Consider the following 16820-nt stretch of genomic DNA (forward strand, 5'->3'; position numbering starts at 1 on the left):
AGTGTAACCTGCTCCAAAAAATGAAAACTTGCTTAATGCCTAATACTGTAATTTCTACATTTGTAAACTTTTGTACCCTGCTTTGTTGCTAAAACCAAACACCAAAGGTATAATGGTGAATCAGTATGTTTTCAATTCTAGGCCTAAGCAGGTAGCTTTAATTTTTACCTTACCCCCCCAAAAAAAATAAACGAGTTTTGAGGTAAATTTTACAAACCTATTGGTATTGTTATGTGTTTAATGTGCAAGCTTACATTCTTACTTTTGCTTTCTACAAACAAATTTACATTACTTAAAAACTTAGGGACAAATAGTAGACTTATGTAAGGTTCAACAATCTAAGATTTACAGACAAGTAATGAGACTTAAATAATTCTTACAAAAATTTTTTTATTTTTTTTTGGATAGTAAAAAACTTAGTGGTGCAGGATCGCCAAAAGGTGGTCCAATGGCAAGGACATGTCTCCTGAGATCCAGCAATACACCAGCAATTGCCTCGTTACACCTCTGGTCCTCTGTGGGTTTAAAAAATGTGCGGATTACTAAAATGACACCTTCATTTAGAAATTTAAAAAACTAAGCCAAACTACGACATTTGTTGGTACCGTAAACAAGAAAAACACAAGTGTGAGTGTTTGGACACGTGTCATATGTGTAAGGGGAAAACATCCTTGACATTGTTTCCCAAAGATATAGATAAAAAAACATTTGAACTACTTTACTATTTTGAACTGCACAGGCAAAAGGACAACATCAACCAAAATATTAAAAACTTTCAAAAAGCATAGTTTAAAATGTAAACATACCGGGCACACTGCTGACTGGCCCTGGAACCCCGAATTCCTCCTCATCTGACGTGGGCCAGTAGATCATGGAAGGAGGAGGGGTAATGTGGGAAGAAGTGGAGGGTGAGGAATAGAGAGGGGCGGTTTGAGGGGAGGGGGAAGTTGGAGGGATGGGAATGTGAGGAGAGGGAAGGGACTGATGGTCGGAAAGGTCTGGGGTGAAGGGGGAATTTGGAGAAGAGTGGGCAGAGGATGTTTGGGTGGGAGTGGGGGATAGGGGACGAGCCACCCGTCGGCAACGTCAGAGTCTCCGCTCTGCCCCTAAATGATGGTGAAAATCATTTTTAATTACAAAACATTTTTTTTTGTTTTAATCCAAAAAAAAAAATAAACCAACAGGGGTATACTGTAAACATGCACACGCAGGTATGTTCAAAATAAACCAACAGGGCTATACTGTAAACATGCACACGCAGGTATGTTCAAAATAAACCAACAGGGATATACTGTAAACATGCACACGCAGGTATGTTCAAAATAAACCAACAGGGATATACTGTAAACATGCACACGCAGGTATGTTCAAAATAAACCAACAGGGATATACTGTAAACATGCACACGCAGGTATGTTCAAAATAAACCAACAGGGATATACTGTAAACATGCACATGCAGGTATGTTCAAAATAAACCAACAGGGATATACTGTAAACATGCACACGCAGGTATGAGCCAAAAAAAACAACCCATAAATGGAACTTCAAAAGATATACAGAAAGACTTACTTTGGGCAATCCGGAAACGCAAAAGGGCCAGCAGGCGTGGTGATCTGCGCTGCAGATCCGACCACCTGCGTTCCAATTGGGCTATATTTCAGCGATAGCCAAGGGAACGCAGGCGGCGGCGCACCTCCGCGTATGCCCTCCGTTTCAGGAGGTTGGTGATGGGGGGGCGGATGGTCCGTTATTCGGTGGTCCATCACCTCAGTGAGGACCAGTAGCTCACGCCGACAAAAAGCGGTGGCTCTCATGATGGCAATGATTTTTTTTACATAAAACAGTTTTAATAAAGGACCTAGAAAAAATGTGAATGGCTAATGTACTTTGTAAATTAACAGGAACAATTCTATTGGTTATTGTATGAATCATGTGACCTACACCCTCACAAATATAATGTGAGCTATGATAGGCTTGATGCAGTGACATGCTTTAGCTAATTTAAATATAAAAATGAAAGTAAAAGCTGCATATAAAAAAAAGGCAAAACAATAGTAGCATTCAAACCAACTTTTAATTTAGAAAAACCATCCCCTTGGTCAAACCGTATGTATTCTGGGGAACAAATGACACACACTAACAAGAATAAAGTTTATTGACATTGAAAAAAAAAACAGAATTGCAAACATATGAATAACAATTAAGGTAATTAATATAGTGATTGCCAGTAATCGATTCAAGTATGTTTGCAGAATTAAATAGCAGGCAATCGAAAACTGACAGGGCCACTTCCGGAACTGACTTGTGCGAGCGCTCCATGCAACCAAAGAGGAGACGGACGCTCGCTATTTTGAACGTTCGCTAGCTAGAGGAGGGGTTGGGAGAATATGGGGCGGAAGGTTAGCTATGAGCGAACATGTGAGCGAGCGATTGAATTTAAATTTTTCCGCTCGTACGGCGGACGAGTGAACGGCCACTTGCGTCCGGGTCTGAATCAGGCCCTCAGTTAAGATGGGTTAAACAATATCATCAATAGTTGACCAATTTAAATATAATGTCGAAGCTGGATAATTGGCTGAGACAGAATCTGTTTAAAATTAGATTAGAACGACGCCATCTTGCGAATGGCGACAAGACTCCATCTTAGAAATAGGTCACACAGCGCCATTTTGTCAAAACCACATAGTACACAAAACACAACGCAAAATTGCTAATAAGTAGCACGGCCAGCTTTTTAACAATCTTCCCCAAACACATACCGACGGTGTCTGACATACATAAAAATGACTTTCCAACACATTAAAATCACCACAGAATTAAATATGAACAGCACTAAAAAGTAGCAAATTAGTGGTGTTTTCCCTGCATTCACATTAACACATACACGCGATGTTAAACAGTGTAACCTACTGTTTTTATGTTGAATATTACACTTTGTACGTTGGAAACACATTTCAATGTCTGAAGGTTTTTATTTTACTGTACGACTGCGTACGCAAATAGCGTCAACTTAGAAGGTATAGGCAGGAGAGTATAAAGGTTTAGAAGGTATAGGCAGGATTGCTCAGAGGTTTAAAGTTAGTATCGTTAGTTGGGGGCTCATCGAGTGAAGTTACGATACCAATTTACACGATAAATATACGGTTATCAATCTCTCATCAAAGGGTGGAGTAGCCACACGCAGTTTACCTGTAACCACTTGATGCTGAGAGATCGCTATCCATTATCGTGTGAGTTAAGGTACGCTGACTAGAATCCAGGGACAAGAAAGGAAAAAGTTTGTTTTCCTTTGTTGATAGAATTGCATGCTAAAAGGGGTACCGCAGTATTGCGTACACGGCTGGGTCACATTTTTGTGTATGCAGTAGAGACGCATTTTTGCGTACGCAGTTAAGGGTAACAGTCATACGGTTGTGTAGTGGTCGCATTATTGTGTATGCGACTAGTCGCACAATAGCATATACGTATTTCCGGTCTTGCTGCCACATGTTTTAAAACAAAGCCATTGAGATTACTTTATCAATTGTTTCCAATAACTGGGTTAACGTGTATTTTTCTGCGCAGGAAAAAAGTGTGTAACTGTGAGTATTTGTTTAGGGTGTAACACGGGACCTAAATGTTAAGGGTATCGTAGGACCCTTAAGTGCTAGGCGCAGGAGTTGGCCTAGTGACTCGGTAGCAGCTTACCATTTACTTTACACAAGGCAGGTGTATGGGTTGTTATTTTTGTTAGGGTTCGGCTCCCAGTGTGATTATAGTATTCAGTAATCAGTGTGTGATAATCTGGCTTATTTGAGCACTATAATTGAACCACACAGTTTTGACTAAACTGTGATTGTGAACTGGTGAGAGGGTGGATGAAATCAACTGGAAAACAAAGGGTACTTTGCTGCCCCCTAGCAGTTGGAAAGTAGTCAAAAAGGGATTGCTGTGTGGAAGCTGCATTTCTTCCATAGGTGAGTGGAAGCATCTAGAGGTCTTCCATAGGGTTCGTGGATACACCCTTTTTCCAAGGCGTCCGCAGGTAAGTGAAAGTATCTTGACTGTCTTTCACCAGTTTAAATCTTTATTGAAAAACGTAGGAGTCGTCCCAAGATGGGAGCCACGCAAACAATAGAGATGTTAGACAATTATGTGCTGCTAATGGAAGCGCCGCTTGGATCGGCCCGTCGTATTATGCATACTAAGTACGGTGCTTATGCAATAAGGTATTGTGACGTATGGTTTAAGATAACGATGAAGAGTGTTAGACCATTTCCCAGAATTGGTAGTTTTGATAAGGATGCAAAATATTACGAATGTTTAAAATTGTAGCAGCATGAAGCGGATGCATGGTTTAAAAATGTGCAAGCGATGCAAACTAGCGTTGCGAACGCATTACCAGAAAGTACACCCGCAAGCCACAAAATAGCGCGCACGTGCAGCAAGATAGCGTTGTGGAAGGATTTGCCAGTGGTTCACGTGCACCACCGCCACCTTATGTGGATGGGGGTGCACGTACAGTTATTGAAAAAAAAAACATAAAAATTTAACAAGTAATTTGTACCCTCTCTTAAGTAACCATAAGGAAAATGTTTATGATGTGGATGATGAGCCTACTGTTATGTCGGCCATTTCCCATGCTGTACACATGTTAGATGCTCCACCACGACAATCACAAGTGGTGCCGCCATCTCCATCAGTGATAGTACAGGAAGTGTTAACATCCACTGCATCCGTAGAGGAAGTTGTTAACCCTATACGTAGCAGTATCAGACTAAACCCCCAGCCAGGTAATAAGGTCAAAAGTAGTAGTTCGGCCAGTCTGCATCCCATCCGGACAATAACTGTTCCGAATGGGAATGTGGATGCGAACGGAGTAGTGCCCACAAGGGAAGTAGTAATGCATTGTCCTTGGACAAGAGCGGAGCTAAATTCCATAATGAATGATTTCCCCGATCCCAAAAAGGAATTAGCCAAATGTCAAAGAGTTTTGAGAAATTTTGGGTAGTTCTCACGAGCCAACCAACAAAGATTGGCAAGTGGTGTTAAGGGCTTGTCTACCACGCAAAAACAACGTGACAAAATTTATCACGGATTGTGTATTGGATGGAGATGTTCCCTTAACAGACGAAATTAATCAAGGAAATATTTCCCGCATTGTAACTCAGTTGGGGGTATATTTTCCAGTAGTAGTTAACTGGAACAAAATTTTCACCATAAAACAAAAGGAGAGTGAATCTGCAGAAGATTATTGTGACCGGGCTCTGCAGGCTATCACAGTACTGTCACAATCATGGGATTTGGAAGCTGTGTTCCTGGACTGGGCCTTGGACCTGTATTACTTGGCGCAGATGCTCGCTGGAGGAGACTTGGCTTAATAAAGTTTCTCCGCATGAGAGGGTGCAGCTAACTGATAGGAGTTTGAGGAATGTAGAAGTAGCGTGGTAACTTGGAAGCTACGTGGAGCGGCTGGATAGCCGTGGGTAGACGTTGGTAGCTGGGTGGCTACGTGGAGCGGCTGGATAGCCGTGGGTAGATGTTGGTAGCTGGGTGGCTACGTGGAGTTTTTTTAAAGCAGGCACATGAAACAGCTAACACTAACAGGTTTTGCGAGTTTACAGTTTTTTTTTTTTACTTAAAAAAATTTACATGTTACAATTTTGTGGGAAACCTGCTTAGGCCGAGATTCCAAAGCATACTGATTCTACATAATACCTTTTGGTGTTGGTTTGGACCCACAAAGCATAGGTAAATAATGTGCAAATTGCCACATTACAGGATTAACCCTTAAGCAAATTTAACGTGGGTGAACCTGCTTACACTTGCTTGTAATGTACAATAACATTTTTGGGATTACAAAAACTAAAAATTTATTCACCACATAAAAAAATAAAAAAAGTGTTGGTTCACAAACAATACACACAGTGATAACAATATGTAAAAACCAGCAAACACCATAAGAAAAATTACAAGAAAAATCAAGAACTGGTTGACGAATGAGCATGCCAACATGATTCAACAAATGTTGCGTGTCAAAATTGGGTCCAGAATATATATCCAATGTGTCCTCATGAAGTCATTTTTTGATAGCAGGAAGTAGTCATCATCGTTGGAGTCCAAAAGATTATGAAATAAAACACAAGATGGGAAATAAAAAACCAATTAATTTGATGGTCTAAAAAATTCCTTACGACTTTGTGTCAAATAACTTCTTTTGTGCCAATAATTACCTAAAATATCTGGCCACCACATCATCGCGTATGGCCCCCCACATACTGACCTCCGACCAACCTCGGGGGGGCCATCCTCAGGCAAGGCATCCTCTGGCTGCATTGGGACCCCACTCCTTATGGCGATGTTGTGAAATATCCCACACAGGACCACAATTTTCGAAACCATATCCGGCAAATACATGAGTTCGCCACCAGAGCGGTGGAGGCATCTGAATCGGCCTTTTAAAAGGCCGATACAGCGCTCCACCACTTGCCTGGTGGCTGTAAGTGCAGAATTAAAATTACTTTGTGGCCCTGGTGTGGGAGCCAAATAAGGAGTGAGAAGCCAGGGCGTGCAAGGGTAGCCACTGTCTCCTGTGAAAAAGAAGTGACAACATCAGGAACACTGTGTATCAAGCTTAGCATTGGTATGTACTAAAGGTCTCCACTTACCCAGAAGCCACGCATCACCAGCTTGTAGGTTGTCTAATTTTTGCCATATCCCTGATTGCCGGACGATGAATGAGTCATGTGCACTCCCGGGTAATTTTGCATTCAGGGACAGGATCTGGAGGGAGGCATCACATACCACCATTACATTCAGTGAGTGATAGTGTTTGCGGTTCCTAAAAATGGCCTCCAGCCGTGCTGGAGGCTGAAGTGGTATGTGAGTACCATCCACAACCCCTATGATGTGTGGGAAGCCAGCTATTTGGTAAAAATTGGCCTTTGCCACACTAAGGGCACCCATATCCAAAGGCATTTTAATAAAATGATGGAGGTGCTTGAAAAGTGCCTCCATCACTGCCCTCAGGATCCTGGAAAAGGAGGATTGGGATATTGGCCCCAAAAAATAACGAAAAATACTTATCTTTACGATACAATCCAATGATGCTTACATGCCGGGGTATTGTCATGATTTACAAAGCCTAAAAAACAAAATACCAGAAGAAGTAAAAAATGTTTGGTGGCCATTTAGGATTTTTAATTTGGTAAAAGACAAAACATAAAAGGGGATAAACACACATTTCTCCAAAGAGCAAACTGACAGTGCGCAGACTTCCACAATTTGGGGCCCAAACAACAACCAAGAATGGGAACGGTAAATATCACCCAATTTAACTACAGAAAATAAGCAGACAAAAATGCACTAATTAGTTCGCAATTTAACTACAGAAAATAAGCAGACAAAAATGCGCTAATTAGTTCGCAATTTAACTACAGAAAATAAGCAGACAAAAATGCGCTAATTAGTTCGCAATTTAACTACAGAAAATAAGCAGACAAAAATGCGCTAATTAGTTCAGACTTTTAGGAAACACAAAAACAAAGGTAAAAACTGTAAGGTGCACAAAAGATGCGTAAAAAAAGACATGAACATTTAACAAACAAGTGAAAATCCAAACTTACCAATACAGGATATAGAAGTCACCGAACAAAAAGGTCGTTGGGGCAGAGCCAAAAGAAACCTACAAAAGGAGAATTTTGAAAAATTTAGGGAGCAAAAACTAAATAAAAGAAGGATAGCCAAATTGAACAAAAGGAAGATGGCAAAAAACTTACCAAAAAAATACACCACAACTAAAAGAACCACACCAAAAAAAGCGAACGGAAAGATAAACTAAAAAAAACCGCACTGAAAAAATCGCCAAACACCGCCAAATACAATTCCCGCCAACAATCCACTCCGACCAACGTAACCTCCAACAACCAACACCCGCCACCTAGACTCGAGACGGCCAAAGCCATAAATAGTGTTTATTTTCCCACTCAAATTAAGGAGGGATCATAGGAACGCACAATCAATGATGCGGACGAATAATAAGGACGCATGTATAAATACGTCACGACCAAAAAAAAACGGTCTGGTGTATTTCTTGTTTTGGTATGAGAAATGGCTACAGACCAGCCAAACAATGGCCAAGAGGCGGCCGGTAAGTTTTTCTGGCATTTCCAAACAAGGATTATTTTGAGGCAGAATATAGTGAAAGTTGGCAAGCTAAAATTTCACTATTTTATTGAAAATAGGTGTGGAGGATGACATGGAGGAGGCTGCTGGGCCCAGTATTCCGGGCAAAGCAGGGAAAAAGAAAAGGCAGCCACAATTCACAAGAAAGGAGATGGAGGTTTTGGTTCAGAAGTGTGTGGACATCCTGCCACAGGCAGACAGGAATATGGGTGCAAGCCAGAAGTGGAGAATGTGGGAGGAGATAGCCAGTGCTGTCAATAGGGTGGGTGATTATGTCCGTCTAGCCCGGGATGTCAAACGGCGGTAAGTAAAAACTTGACCACCCAAAAAAACCAGGGTGAAATAATGCAGGAATAATGGCTACTTTTTCATCCACAGATGGCAAGACTTCAAATATCGCCTGAAACAAAAAATGGCAGACAGGGCTAGGCATGCAAGGGGGACAGGTGTCATTGGAGTTTAATGATTTGGAAGAGCTGGCACAGGGGTGTGTGCAAGATGTGGAGGTGTTTGGCGTGTCCAACATGGATACGGACATGCCAGACTTTGTGGCTCCTCATGTTGTCCCAGGTAAATGTTGTGATGTAACCAACTCTGAAATGTTAATGTGACAATATGTAGATTGTAATGTTCCTCTTTTCTCTTTTTTCTCACAGAGACACAGGCGGATGAGTCTGCTCCAGAGGGGAGCCTTGGCTGCAGAATTTCTGCTGGCTCTGCAGGGAAGGAACCAGTACATCCGGCTGAGGACCCTGCAGAATCCAGTCCAGGGCAATCCCCCTCGCAGGCAGTGGCACTCCTCACAGAACTCAATTTTAAATCGGATTCCCATACGGAGATTCTGCAGAGGATGGACGCCAGTCTGTTACGGGTGGCTGAGGCCCTGGAGCAAAATGAAGCGGCCAACGTGACCATTGGTCAGGCCCTGGCTGAAAATACCAGGGCCAACATCAGAATCGCAAATGCCCTGGAGCAGCTCGTTCGCCAGCACATGGTGGAGCCGACCTCCCTTCCTGCCGGAACATCAGGATCCTCCACCTCTGGCACAACAACAGCCATTCCTCCAAATGTGCCTAGCCCTGTGCCTAGTCCAGAGGCCACAACATCTGCCTCTGGACAGGCCAGCCAGAGGACATCCCGGAGCCGGTCTGGCGCCCACCCTACCCTAGCCAAACGGGGAAAGAAACGATGACAGCACTGGCTACTTTGCCCACACTCCTTCTGTGCTTGCCCCATATTCCTTTCTGGCCAAAACTTCCCTCTCCTTTCTTGTGAATTGTTTTTTTTATTTTTGTCGTTTTTGTGCCAAAAATATAATTTTACAAAAAAAAATGTGCCAAATATTAGTGGGTAACAAGGACCCCAAAAATGTACGTGACAATGCACGATCTGTTTTAAAATGTGTTTTGCAAATAAAACCTACAAATTGTTCTCAACTGTATTGTGACATTAATTGAAAATTGGTTTATAGTTAATTCTGTCCCACAAGGGAAAAACAAAATCTGAGTTTTGGACTTTCCCAAAATCAAGGGTTAAAACAAAATGTTACTTTAAGGAACACTTTGGAATTAAAAAAAAAAAAAAACCAGCCCAATGCAAAAGGTTACAATACACACAAACATGATTACAATATTGTTACAAGATGCAAAAATACTAACCAAATTGTAAAATACATTCCTACAAAAAAACTCTAATTGATTGTGTAATCCTGAAATTAGCAGCCGAGATTTTCAGCTGCATACGGTTTTGTGCTATTACAAAGGGAAAAAAAAAAAAAAAACATTACAAGCTGGTTTTCAATCCAAAGTTGATTGTTTTTCTGACAAGCCATGATAAATCGATGAAACATCGAGGAGGCCCGGGCAAAAGGACAAGGCCATCGCCATTGTGGTCGAGTAATCCAGACCCTAAGCTGTGCGAGCAGTTTGAACGGAGAGAGGATCATCCAGTGACGTATGAGTTGGTACGAACACATTGGACGTTCGCATGAGCTAATTTAAAAAAACCGAAAAAACACCTCGCCACGCCAGCGTTTTTCCATCTCCACCCTCGTCAACGCCCAAAAACGGCCTGTTCTGTCAATCACATTTCACATGTCACTTCCTGTTCGCAATTTGCCGAACGAGTGCAAAAAAAAACCTCGCAATCTGCCGTACGCACATGCGCAGTGTTACACCGACGCATGCGCGGTTTCTCAACATCGGAACGCAACGAGCGTACTGCTGTTAACGAGCGGCTCTGAATGAGGGCCAAAGTCCGTAGTGACAAAGTTCTCTGCTGCTCCAGAATCCAGAAGAGCTAATACAGCTTTGGAACCTCGAGGAAGCTTTAACTGAGCCTGGATGGTGGAATCAGACTTCCTATGTGATTCGATGGCAACTCCTAACTTAACCTCCCTGTCATAAGTTAGGAGGAGGCGTTTCCGGACGAATTGGACAGATGGGACAGGATCTAACTAAATGTTGAGGAGATCTGCAGTACGTACAGAGGTTCTGTCTCTGCCTTTTCTGTCGTTCCTCAGCTGATAGACGAGAGCGGTTGACCTGCATGGGTTCCTCGCCCATAGGAGGAGAGGATAAACGGGAAGCTGGACGTGGCCTTCCGTGATCTAGTCTGCCTCTTTCCAAGGCACGCTCCCTGTGACGAAGATCCACCTTGTTGCAAAGGGAAATTAAATCATCCAAGTTGGTTGGGAGGTCACAGGAAGCTAAGTCGTCTTTGAGTCTTTTCTGAAACACCACTCCAGAAGGCAGCGATGAGAGCATCCTCGTTCCAATTGAGTTCTGAGGCCAGAGTTTGGAACTGGACTACATATTGACCGACGGTCCTGCTACCCTGACGGAGGCGTAGAATATCAGCTGATGCGGAAGTGGTTCTTCCAGGTTCGTCAAAGATCTTGCAAAATGTGGAAATGAATTCGGAATAGTTGGAGAGCAGAGGATCCGACTTCTCCCAAAGGGGTGAGACGAAGTCGAGTGCTTGGCCAGAGAGCAGAGAGATGATATATGCCACCCTGGTTCTGGCTGTCGGACAATTGGCGGATTGTAGCTCGAACTGGATTTTGCATTGGTTTACAAAAACCCTGCATAATTTGGGGTTGCCATCGAACTTGCTTGGAGGGGAAAGCTGAAGACGAGCAGGAGGTAGAAGTGGGGGAGCAGGTGACACCACAGGAGGAGAGGCGGCTTGGGAGCCAGCGGGAGCGGGATGAGCCAATAAGGACTGAATGTTGTCCAAGCGTGATGACATATCTTGGATGAACTGGATCAACTGGGCCTGAGAGGACTCCTGTCTTTCCAGATGAGATAGTACATCCTGCGAGGGATCTACCCCAGATCCTTGACCACTTGCCGAGTCCATCTGGCCAGTGCAAACTGTCACAATCGTGGGATTTGGAAGCTGTGTTCCCGGACTGGGCCTTGGACCTGTATTACTTGGCGCAGATGCTCGCTGGAGGAGACTTGGCTTAATAAAGTTTCTCCGCATGAGAGGGTGCAGCGAACTGATAGGAGTTTGAGGAATGTAGAAGTAGCGTGGTAACTTGGAAGCTACGTGGAGCGGCTGGATAGCCGTGGGTAGACATTGGTAGCTGGGTGGCTACGTGGAGTGGCTGGATAGCCGTGGGTAGATGTTGGTAGCTGGGTGGCTACGTGGAGCAGCTGGATAGCCGTGGGTAGATGTTGGTAGCTGAGTGGCTATGTGGAGCGGCTGGATAGCCGTGTGGAGATGTTGGTAGCTGGGTGGCTACGTGGAGAGGCTGGATAGCCGTGGGTAGGCGTTGGTAGCTGAGTGGCTACGTGGAGCGGCTGGATAGCCATGGGTAGGCATTGGTAGCTGAGTGGCTACGTGGAGTGGCTGGATAGCCATGGGTAGGCGTTGGTAGCTGAGTGGCTATGTGGAGCAGCTGGATAGCCGTGGGTAGGCGTTGGTAGCTGAGTGGCTACGTGGAGTGGCTGGATAGCCGTGGGTAGGCGTTGGTAGCTGAGTGGCTACATGGAGCGGCTGCATTGCCGTAGGTAGGCGCTGGTAGCTGGGAGGTGAATACTAGCAGGAAACACCTTCAGAGCACAGTGGGAAGGCTCACTTAGTAGAACTAAGAAAGTAGTTGCACTGGCAACTTGTGTCAGCTTTGGGGATCCTTTTATAGTGACGCTGAGAGCTGACAGGCTGAGAGAGAAGGAGAAGATTCCTCATTGGTGGAAGTAGAGTCACATGGGCAATCCAAGATGGCCGCGCCCATGGACCGGAGGACAGCACTTCTAGGAAGAAACCAGCAGAGACCAGCGATCAGCAGGAGCCAGCAAGGAAGCAGCACAGCAGCGGGACCCTCCAGAGGAGTACGGCGCGGGAGCCGGAAGACAGCACGGGTCAGCGCCCGCAAAGGTAAGCGGTGGGGTCTGATTCTGGGGTCTCCAGAGTGGCATGTGACAAGTACACTGGGTTAGAAGATATTAAAGATAGCACTCACCACAGGGGAATGATTGTCACTATACTCATGGATGGTCTTAAAGAGAACCTAAAGACCCGGGTTCAGAAATCACAGCCTGGCTGGAGGGGAGTCACAATAGATACCCTCATAGAATCCGCCATAGAACATGACAAAAACATCTCTAAAAAGGGAGAGACCCAGAGCGAGAAACTAATGGTTGTCAATATTCAAGCTCTAGAAGGAATGACGGTAACATCATAGCCAACCGACACACCTGCACCCACATCCACACCTGCACCTAAACAGTTACACGTCCTCTCTAATCCCACACCACTGCAAACGCAGCCATACCCCACTTATCTTACACAACCACCGGTTCCATACTACCCACAAACTCCATATCTCCAACAATATCCTTTCCCTCAATATCCTTACCCATACCCACCACCTTTCTCTCCTGATCAACCTAAACAACGATCTTTTCCTTCATCCAACCCATGAAAGTGTTATAATTGCAACCAGCTAGGACATGTAAGTAAGAACTGTACGTTGAAGAGGATAGGATCCCCTAATCAGGTAGCACCTGGATATCACCATAAAGGATATACACAGAGACCAGCAAATGTCCAACAGGTACAAGCTCCTATTGTGGCCGTTAATGCTTTATTGGAGAGTGGGAGGCAAAGCTAGGAGTCGGGTCATACCTGTGGTCTACAGATAGACAGGTTGACGGGAAGTACTAGGGAAAAACCGGTAATGGTAATTGATGTAACTGATACCCAATCTCTGTTCTGCTTTCTTCCCTGTGTCCTAACACCCTGACTGTCAGTATCTTTTTGCTTTCATATAGGGATTAGGTGTACACCACACATGGACACGAGTGTCCCATGGGTTCATAGACAACCCCAGTATCTTCTCCCAGGCCTTATACGACTGTTTACAATCTTTTCAACCTGCCAATGGATCTGTTCTGACACAATATAAGGACGATTTATTATTGTGCCCTGTTTCATTTATGCCCTGTTTAAATGATACTAAACTGTTGTGCTTCATCTCTCACACACAGGACACAAGGTTGCTAAGGAAAAATTGTAGCTATGCCAGGCTAAGGTCAAGTATTTGAGAAACTGTCCAAACCCAGGGGCTGAGACACTACCTAGAGCAGTAGCTATTAATAACAGGGTTTAATAGTACAGAAGGTTGTATGCAGATACGGTATCCCTAGAGTATAGGGATACTCATTTCACAGATGTGGTCATCCAAAAGCATGTGTCAGTTGATGAGTAATAGTAGCACCAGGACCACCCCCAGGCCCCCTCTAAATCTTTTCCCCTTTGAAATACTGTTTGCGGACCTCATTTGATTATAAGTCCGCAGGAAGATTCGAAAGGTAACAAGGAGGTGACTGTAAAGTATCTTATATCAATGAGTAAGCAGTTAAAACAGTAGCAGCAGAAACTGAAATTGTTGTCACCTGATATGCCAGAAGCAAATTGTCATGATGTCAAATCTGGAGAATTTGTTATGATCCAAAATTTCTTACGATCAGGTTGTCCGGTAGATCGGTGGGAAGGTCTGTATCAGGTGTTGCTGAAGGTGGCTGAGAGAGATACCTGGGTCCATTCCACTCACTGTAGAAAGGTCAACCAACCGGTGGAGATACGGGGCAGAGTTGAGGCAGATAACATGAACCTGTCGATTGTGAGCCTGTTCCGGGATGGTTAAAAGGTGCGGTGAGATACCTGAGCTAAAGAAATGTGTAGATCAGTGCTTCCAGCAATGGACTGGTCTTCTGTGGTCATCCTAGTTCTTTTTTTCCAGAGTTTCTGTCGTGATGATCTGTTTGGGGATATCCAGTTTCTGTGATGGAGGACAGAGGACGGAGAGGGGAGCTGATAGTGATATCAATGAAGTGGAGTCGAGAGGAGGAGTACTATGGCAAATCAGGGGAGTGTCTGGCCAATCCTAGTACCATAATTGTTATGTTATTTGGGAAGAATACTTCCAGAAATTATGACCCTTACAAATGGAGAAATGCTTGGTATTCATAAAAATACACCATCACCATATCTTCACACACAGTATGAACACAGAGGCAAAAGAAATATGATACCTTTTGATGTGCATAAAGCCACTCAGTTAATTAGTGAGACAACTGGCTTTCAAGTTTTAGTAGCATTGGATCCCACCAGGATCACTCTGGGTACACTAAATTTTACATATATCCAAAATCTTGCTAAATTGATAGATAATATCACCGAGATGTATGATGACACCTTCAGGTATACAGGTAGGGAATTGCAAGCATACAAGAAAGAGCTGGTGCAACACAGACTAGTATTAAATTATTTAACAGCTGTCACTGGAGGGTACTGCGTAACTTTGGCCACCCAATTTGGAGTGAAGTGTTGCACTTATGTCACGAATGATACCAGCGACCCCAAGGAGGTGATAGACCGGAAGATGGATGAAATTCTGCAGCTAAAATGGGAATTTCTGAAGAACCATAATGCTTCAGTGGCTGAAGTAGAGGAGAAGGTAGAGGAATGGGTTTCATGGTTGAACCCAGGGAAATGGTTCTCAGGTCTAGGGGAGTGGGTCCAGGAAATGATCGCAAGCATAGGTAAACTCCTGATCCTTACACTGGTTGTCATCATAGTAATTGGAATATGTGTCAGGTGTGTTCCTACTGTGTTGAAGTGTGGAAGATGTAAAAGTAAGGTAAACCGGAAGAACGAAATTATGATGGTGGTCAGTAATGACAATATGAATACTGAGGTAAATGTAGAACGGCATTACAACCCTGAACTAGGAAATACCATCATATAATGTATTTTATTTAGACATAAACAAAATGTATTATTAAAATGTTATTTTTAAAACACCTCAAATAATGTAAGTCTCTAATCCACCTCAAGACTTCCTTCATAGGATAGGTGCATCCCCACACATTTCCCATGATATTCCAAGATCGCGGTGTGCGTATAAAGTTAGTTTTATGTCCCCTCCTAGAGGCACATTATTGATGGTTTAAGAACCACCTTGTGCCATCCCATAATAACATTAAATGATATGTCAGAATGTAATCCTAAAATAAATGTAAGACCAGTGTATGATAGCATGTTGGTTGCTATCAAAGGGAGGACTGTCGAAGCTGGATAATTGGCTGAGACAGAATCAGTTTAAAATTAGATTGGAACGACGCCATCTTGCAAATGGTGACAAGACTCCATCTTAGAAATAGGTCACACAGTGCCATTTTGTCAAAACCACATAGTACACAAAACACAACGCTAAATTGCTAATAAGTAGCACAGCCAGCTTTTTAACAATCTTCCCCACACATACCGATGGTGTCTGACATACATAAAATGACTTTCCAATACATTAAATCACAACAGACTTAAATATGAACAGCACTAAAAAGTAGCAAATTAGTGGTGTTTTCCCTGCATTCACATTAATATATACACACTATGTTAAACAGTGCACAACGCAAAATAGCTAACTATTAGCACGTTACACAACCAATACCAACTTAGGGCCTGATTCAGAGCCGTTCGTTAACAGCAGTACGCTCGTTGTTGAGAAAGCGCACATGCGTCGGTGTAACACTGCGCATGTGCGTACGGCAGATTGCGAGCTTTTTTTGTCTCGTTCATCAAATAGCGTACAGGAAGTGACATGTCAAATGTGATTGACAGAACAGGGCGTTTTGGGGCGTTGACGGGGGTGGAGATGGAAAAACGCCGGCGTAGCGAGGCGTTTTTGGGGCGTACATACATTATCAGATGCGAACGTCAAATGTGTTCGTACCAACTCATACGTCACTGGATGATCCTCTTTCCGTTCAAAATGCTCGCACAGCTTAGGGTCTGGATTACTCGACCACATTGGCGATGGCCTTCTCCTCCGTCCCGGCACTCCACGATGTTGCATCGATTAATCACGGCTTGTCAGAAAATCAATTAGTGTTGTATTGAAAACCGGCTTGGAATGTGTTTTGAAATCAGTTTTTTGGGTTAGCACAAAACCGTACGCAGGTGGAAATCATAGCTGCTAATGTCAGGATTACACAATCAATTTGCGTACATTTGTGGGGGGGGGGGGGGGGTTGGGTTGATATTTGGTTTTTGGCCTATTGAAACAATAATGTCATCATGTTTGTGTGTTTTTGGCCATTTTGCTTTTGGCTGGTGAATTTGCATCCTTATGTAAATTTAAAA

Source organism: Taudactylus pleione, unplaced genomic scaffold (genome assembly GCF_031769625.1).
Source record: "Taudactylus pleione unplaced genomic scaffold, aTauple2 ptg000331l, whole genome shotgun sequence".
NCBI classification, from domain to species: domain Eukaryota; kingdom Metazoa; phylum Chordata; class Amphibia; order Anura; family Myobatrachidae; genus Taudactylus; species Taudactylus pleione.